Source organism: Centrocercus urophasianus, unplaced genomic scaffold (genome assembly GCF_019232065.1).
Source record: "Centrocercus urophasianus isolate 14NV4802_14NV808 unplaced genomic scaffold, USGS_Curo_1.0 seq_24, whole genome shotgun sequence".
In the NCBI taxonomy this organism is placed as follows: Eukaryota; Metazoa; Chordata; class Aves; order Galliformes; family Phasianidae; genus Centrocercus; species Centrocercus urophasianus.
Window position 1 is genome coordinate 11855072 of NW_024884800.1, and position 8184 is coordinate 11863255.

Here is an 8184-nt window from a genome sequence, read left to right on the forward strand (position 1 = left end):
ACAACTATCTTACAAAGTTATTTTAATAGATGAATTCTAGCAAATCTTTTACCTTCTGCAAAGGTAAATCTTTCTAGCACTTCATTCAACTTTACAGTGCATGCAGTCATATTCATTGTTTAAGCAAAGACAGCAATTTTAAAAAGAAAGTGCAGTATAAAAATAGTCCTGATTACACACGCAAACAGCAACATCACTCAAAGGGCAGCATTTATTCAAAATGTCCATCTCTATTAATCCTTTTTAACAGATATTTCCTCTCGTTTTCTTTCATTTTTAAAACGTTGAATTTGATGTCTTCATGCATAGCAATTGGTCAAAACCATCACTCATTCTGTTAGCCCTAACTGATGCTGTTGCTGAAGTGAATGCTGACCTGTGACCTTGTTACTGACACATATATATGGCTACACACAGCTAACAGAGCAGTGCAGAAAAAAATACAGATCCATAACAAACATTTAAACAGTTACAACAGATACGTTTCAGTGAGAAGATAATGAATTCAGGAATACGTATACTAAGATCTGCCAGTGGATAACAGCATTTACCTTGTAGGGCTTTGTCATGGCCTAAGCAGTTTTAGCACACCCCAGTCTCAGCAACAAATGGTGAATGTTCCTGTGACTGAAGCTTTACAGAAATATCTCATCCTGTGTGCACAGTCACCAAGAAAAGGCACCCAGCAGCCTCAGCTGGTGCACCTCCAGCAAACACAAGCACAACTGGGTGCCTTCTGCCATAGGGCACAACAGCCCGTGCCCCAGGGACATGCAGCCACAAAAGAAGCAGTCCTGCCTTAGCTTTCACCCCTAGATAACAAAAGAACCTTTTGCAAAATGTTATCAAGGACCCTCTGATGACTTTTTTTTTTACGTGCAAGTTTTGCCTCTTCCTGTGCACAGCACAGTCACTCCATGCTGCAAGCTCAATTTCAGGCAAATGCAAACTCCCACTCAAAAGGTGACCTAGGACAATACTTAGACAATGTTTGGGACTGACAAGCAAGTTTGTTGCCTTCCTGATCTCCCCATTGCTCCCCACACACGTAGTCAAAAGAGAAGCCAGCAAACCCCTGCACACCGGTCTTCTCTACAAAGCCTCACTTAACTCCTAGAATTCCTACAGAGCTGCCACCGTGCTGCTGGGCAACACTGCACACACCATGAGGGCAGGGCAGGAACTGCTGCAGCACAGGGCTTGCTCAGAGATATCTCAGGGTGCAACCAGTGAGGAAAAAGTAGCGTGCTGCAGCTCTGGGAGAGCTCCTGCTTTCAAATCAACAGGATTAAGGTTTCAGAGCACAGACCTTTAGATAGAGGACTTCCTTTGCTATTTTGAGATAGCATATAGAGTATTATGAAGTGGTATCAACAGTTTGTGAGAGCATGGAGCAAAAAGAAGAAAAATAAAAAGCACAGAAGCATTTCTGAGAATTGGCTTCCAGGTGCTTTGCTTAACCTGAAAAATATGCAGGAACATCCCACACCCTGCCAAGCCCACCAGAAACTCTACATCCGAGTGCTGGGGCTACATCTGCACATTTAACATAACCTACATTGTCTGGGTCACTCCACGAGGTCTCCTCAACAGCTGCCACATCAGCATCCTTCTGACATTCTGTCCCCATCCCACCAGGTCACTGCTCAGCCCAGTGATTCCAATGTGATAATTTTATCCTCTTTCACGAGTCAGTGTGATCCAGACCTGAGTCTAATATCTGGCAGCTCAAAAGGAAGATCTGATCGATGATGGCCATTCTTGATACATAGAAATGTTTTAAGAAAAGAAGAAAAAGTTGAGAAATGAGAGAAAGACAAGAATACTGAACAGATCACTTATTCCGCTTCCCTTACTACTACAGTTCTGTTGAAGTTACCTATTCCTGAATAAAAATAAATTAAAAAAAAAAAAAAGGAAGAACTAAGAATATTAGCCTGATACTAAGTAGCTCGAGTTCAAGCCCTGTCATTTCTCTTCCTTTGCCTTCATTCAAATAAATTCCACCCCCTAATACAGAAGATTTATAGCCTGCTCCTCCCACAGCTTTACATACGACAGACAAATAGGCACCACACGTCTCACTGATAAAGGAGCTGTGTGCTTTCACAAGTGTTCTGTTGGCTGTTCCATCTAAAACTTTTGGGAAAAGAAGCAGAAATGAGCTCACAGGTTTAGAGATATCTCCTTTGTTGAATCACTTTGAAAACGCAACTCCCCTCTTCCATGAGCAAGCAGTGGAAATGTCAGATATGAGCTTGAGGAGAAAGGTCCTTTTAACTCAGAATATCATTATGTTTGAAAGTCAGGTTTTTGGAGTTTTGAGAGTTTTGTGTTTTGTTGGCTTTTTTGTTTTTGTTTTTTTTTGGGGGGGTGGGCTGGGTTTGGTCATAAAGGTATTATAGGTATTATATTAGGTCTAATCTCTGAAACTTTTCCTTAAGATGGAATGACTTAAAATAGCCTTGGAGTAAAGCAAAGAAGCCACCTGCGATAAGTAAGAGCCATCTGGAATTTTCAATTCTAATGGGCCCCAGGGGCTGGAAATTAATTTCCTTTCTCTAGAAAACACAATGTGTTTCGTAGCCTCACCCATCCCTAACTTAAGAGTGTTAAAGTTATTTGCTAGAGTGACTCTTTACTGAAGATGCAGACATTTCTCTTAAGCTTGGGTAGAAACCAATGCACTCTAAGATGTGTTGAACTACTTCTACAAACAATTGTATTTTTCCATTCCTTTCTGGAACAATTACATAAAGCCTGATGGAACTGCACGAAAGCTGATGGTATCTGGTTTCTTTGGGTTCAGATTTACATGCTAAAACGTTTAGCTTGTGTTCCTTCAGACACACCTGGCTGTGGGGTGAGCACAGCTTTTACTTTGGCATAGAACTGAATGCTGTGATGTCCATCTAAAGCTTACATTGCGCACGCCTGCAGCATCCAGATGGCAGGTGCAGTTTTAGTATTAAGAGACTAATACTACACATCCTTTGTAAGTCCCACATTTGCTGCTCTTCACGAATCTGCTTTGTTCAAAGTACTTTAAAGTACCATAAGCCATTAGAAAACGTGCCTTTAAAGCTGTTGAAGAACATGTCTCTCAAAGGATGGGAAACAGACAGGGCCACTTGCAGTCCCTCTCTTCCTTCTCCCTCTGCTGACCAGTTCAAAAACTTCATCCAAACAGGAACATCCCTGGTTTTGTTATCTAGCTTTCTTGAGGATAAAGTTTAAAACATTTGTCAAGTGTGTCCATAATCCACATAGAAAAAATGCCATGATCACCTCACAGTACTTTTTACACCAGTGTGATGGGGAGTTGAACCTAAGCCAAGTTCTTACAGGTAAAAATTCCACTGTGTTGGTTGTACTGCCTACAGCATTAGGCAAAGCACTGTGTACTTACACTGCTAGAAGTGCAAGGCTACAGTGATCCGGCAGATGATCTGATCTTATTCCAAATAGTTCAGGTAAACAAGAATTTTGGTTAATTTTGCTATACAAAATTTGAAAACACGAATTCCAATCTATTTTGGTAAAGAGTAGAAATGTGTTTACGCATGCATACAGACCAGTGCACAAAGCATTTGCTAATCTATGAATAATTGTAACTTGGTGTTCTGGATTTATCAGACACTTGGTAGTGAGAACTCCATGATTTAAAATATATTTATTTGCTAGCAAAAATGAAAAAGTAAGAACATCCACTGTATCTTTATGCATTGACTAACTAAAAATAAATTTTGACCATAAACAAGGGACAGGAAAGTAGCTTACAATTTTGTGGCTTAAATAGCAAGGCAAGGCCTGTGGTACAGGAATTGAGGATCCATGGATTACTAAATCTGACATGGCATCTCTCTTAAAGGTAAATATCCCAGATGTGGCTGTACAAGTGGCACTGTTGTCTTCCCTTTACAGTGATTAATGCTCTGTACTTTGGAACTACTGTACTGCATTTTAACAAGTCTGACTCCTAATGCAAATGCAAATGCTGCCACAGAGAAGTTGTTTTGCTATGTGCAGTGAGTTCAGCAGCTGCTCCCATTGTGGTGTCTGTTGACCAGAACAGCTCCTGTGCAAATGGTGCTGTTTGGGCAGCTGCTCCATGCACTGATGAAGCCAAAAGAGGTCCCTCACACAGTGCCTGGGCGTTTCCAGGCTCCAAGTTCAGTGAGGTCTTTGTGAGTGCTACAACACTCTCAATTCTACAGCTTCCTTTCTTTAGGTCAAACACAGACTTAACCTCCTACCACTTCTTTCTTTGGTCCATCCTTTGGTCCATCAGATTCAGCAAGGTGCAAAAGTAGTTACTATATACTATGCAGAGGCACTGTTCTCTTCTGGTTCCTGTCCAAAGAGAAAGAGTGGTCTGGTGCCAGAGAGAAAAACTTAAAATTGGGATATCAATTTCTGCCCGGAGTACTTAAACTAATTGGCTTCACTAGCATCACTTAGCTGTAAATTTTGTGTCTCCCTCTGTCCATGTATTCTTTTATTCATCAGCACACTGGAGAAGTAACTTTCTTCTGTAAGATCAAAGGTGTTTTGACCTTACTATATAGCTCAAAATGAAATGCTGCCTAATAAGGCAAAATTTAGTTAGAATCAAAAAAAGTAGTCTTCTTCACTAAGTGTGCTTAAGGCCCCCATGAGAAGACAGTCCCACACAGCAGATTTGATTGTTTCTTGGACTGGGCACCAATGGTATTTCACCGGCTTACACAACTACTAGGTTAAATCCTAAGTGGTTCTCAAAAAATCCCAACCTCCACATGCTGGCAGATATCAGTGTATTTATTTGAGGTTTGTTCTCTCTGTGTTGCCGGGCTGAGCAGGTCTGGTACTTGAATTTTGGAGAGATAGTGACCTAATTCAAAGACTTACTGTTTATCTGAGGGTGAAGAATCTGAGGAAGTATAAATGAGAAATGTAATGCTAAAGGTATAATTTTAAAAGGTAACTTGACTTTGTTTTGCCAGTGCCAGCTTGTGAGCTCTTGTGTGGCAGGAAAGGCAATGTATGGATATTGCCATATATATGTACAGCCACAAAGCAGCCTCTGTGCTTGCAGTGTGCTACAAGGTGGCTCTGCTGCCTTTCTGCTTATGATTTCAGACTGGTAAAAGTGAATTGTTTCTGGGTGACACATTTAAATTCCTTTCATATTAGCTATTTGTGTTCATGAAACATTTATGCAAAGTGAGCAGGAGGAGCTATTTATTTATCCTTCCAAGCACGACAGAGTTAAATCTTAGAGAAACAAGCTGTTGCTGCCACTGGTGGGTTCCCTAGCCACTGGTACTAAAGCCTTCCCAGAGGCAAACTAAACCAATTCTGGAATGTTCCCAGACCCTAGCAGCTTCTGAAATGACTCTCCTTCAGAGATACAGTTTATTTTCCATCAGTTAGCTTTGAGATTCTGACATAGTAGAGATTTCAATGCGCTGAGTCATGCTGGGCTATGAAAATATCTTTGGGGTGTTCTATTTGAGTCTCATGTAGCCAAGCTGATAAGCAAGGACTGTTTATCAAGTCTCTGAATTGCACTCTATGAGTTTAGGATTCAGGTCTCATAAAGAGAGATAGAAAGACAAAAGCAATCTTCTCAAGTGCAGGCAGCTAGCAGAGGAGGGCCCTGGACAGAGAAGCTTCCCAGGGCAGTGATCACAGCACCAAGCTCAAGAAATGTTTGAATGCTCTCAGACACAGAAGTTGATTTTTAGGTAGTCCAGTGCCAAGCCAGGAATTGGATCTATTTCAGCAAAAGCTGCATTTTTTAATTAAAAAAATATATATATATTTAATGTATACTATGTTATTACCCCATAGACTGAGATACTCAGGAGCTTTTTATTCCTAACTGTAAGCTGAGGTGGGACCAACTGATTCAATGCAAGATGACTTTTCCAGTCCAAGATGATAATGTTCTTCAGAACTAGAAAAATGCTTCTTGTAACACAAAACTATTGTCACTGCTCAATCTCAAAGGCAAGGAAACAAGCCATACTTTCAAATGCAAGTGTTAACTTGAAGTAATGCTACTGCAGCCACCACAGAGACTGCTTGAGAAAAGAACATGGCTTGGTACTGCATCCTCCGAGAAAACACCAGCTTATATCTCATGTGTTGAAATTAAACTCCTCGCCTTGAAGCTAGGGCCTTCTCCTCTTTATTTAAACTTTTCTGTACACTTCTGCTTGCTAAGCTGGAACAAGTAATCCTGTCAGTATTTGTTTGACTACTGGCAATGACAAGCTGGAATTCTACATCTATTCTAGATGAATACTTCAGCACAGAATATGTTATTTCTGCATACCAATATTCATTGTATGCTTGACATCTACTGTTCAGCAAGTAATCAATATATGGTTTTCTATGTACTGATTAAGAAATGTACATGTATGTTTAGTGCATAAGCTTCACCTAGCTAAACAGGATTGTCAGATGGTTTTCACTACGGAGTTGGAATAGCCATTAACACAGACTTTTAAAGATCTGTAATACAGTAAGATTTAAGGTCATACTTTATAGAGGCAAATACAAATGCCCCAGTATTTTCAGCTCACATTCACTCCAATACATTAACTGCTGAATTCTCAAACTCAACCTACATTTCGGAATCAATCTGCATGCAACAGGGATAGATTCCACCGGACAAATTAAACTTGATGCATAGCACTGTGCATTCTGTTACTTTCAATCAGCAGCTAGAGCTGGCATTCACCCTCCGCAGACGGAAAAACAGCTGGTGAGAACCAAGAACAGATGAGAATTGATTTCCCCAGATGATTAAACTTATGGAAGTAAGAAACATTTAAAGTGCCAAACCAGTTCAAAGAACATTAGCACACACCTGTCTGCGCTGCCCCTTCAGGAACTTCCCCCTTCTCTGTTCAGCTCTATCGAATCTGCTGTTCTCCATATACACCCATTTCCCCTCCACTCCAAATACTGGGAGAGAGAAAAATGGGAGGACATTGAGGCTGCTTATGGAAGCCATAAGAAATTCATCTGTGTTCTGCATTCCCTTTGCACGGCTGCATTTGGAACAACTGAGGCTTTCTTTCTCAGGCTCCCACTCTCAGGCGCTGCACAATGCTATGCAAGGTTAAGTTCATTTGGGCTAAAAATAATAAAACGTTACCAGAAGACACCTTAGGATTAGTGTACCTTGTCCCTGCATCATCTAAACACCGAAGGCATAACAGGGAAAAAGAAAGTTATTTAAAGGTTCTCTCTAACAAATGCTGCAGGAATTTCCTCTTGACCAGCATCCCTCTGGTCCACCTGCTCACCTGGACAGCAGCCCCAGAGGTAGGAGATGACATGTACATCTGCACGCTTCTCTGGTTGACCTGCCAGGAAGGGAACTGCTCCACCCAGCCCCTGTGGCTGATTTCTGTCAGCAGCAACCTCCGGAAACCAAGGGAGGCCGAAACTAGACACAGCAGTTCAGCTCTTGAAGCACAGCATTTATTTCAAGTTCACATTTGCTTACCTGCATGGATGCCTTTTACCTATATGGCATGCTTGAGAAAGTCGGATAAGCTTTGGCTCCATACTCTTCATTTTATATTTGTAAATAGTTCTCTTCACTCTGATCCATTCCTCCATGAAGGAATGTTAGAGGATTCCAAGATGAAAAGCGGAACTGGGCTTTTAGAAATGCCTGCAGCCTGTCATCTTCCTGCACTGTATAAAAGCTCCAAACTTGAGCTACTGTTTGGGCAGCAGCTTTTTTCACTTGAGCACTGCAGCCTCAGCTCAGCAGTGACCAAATCGTCAGTAAGGATGGTGTGTGAAATAAGATAGTGGTGTGGAAGTTGAACTTTTCACCACACCAATGCTGCTGCTGGAACTTCTCTCCCAGGAAAGGCTGACTTTAAATGAGTTCTTTGACATCAGAGCTTCATTTCTTAAAGAGAAAAAGGTAATCAAATTATCTTCATTACAAACAGCCTTTTCTCCTAACCTGCCCTGTGAGGTTCGTGCCTTCCTTCAGAGACAGCTCTGGATAATCACTTGTTTCCCACAGCCTTGGATTCCTGGTTTTCCTGGCATCTCTCTCAACCAGAGCAGCCTGTGGCTGCTGCATTGCCTGATCAGTCTCAACCACGAAGCAGCTGACGAAATTGAGGAAAGACAGTGGCCGTGCTTTGCAACAGGCCCCTCATAACA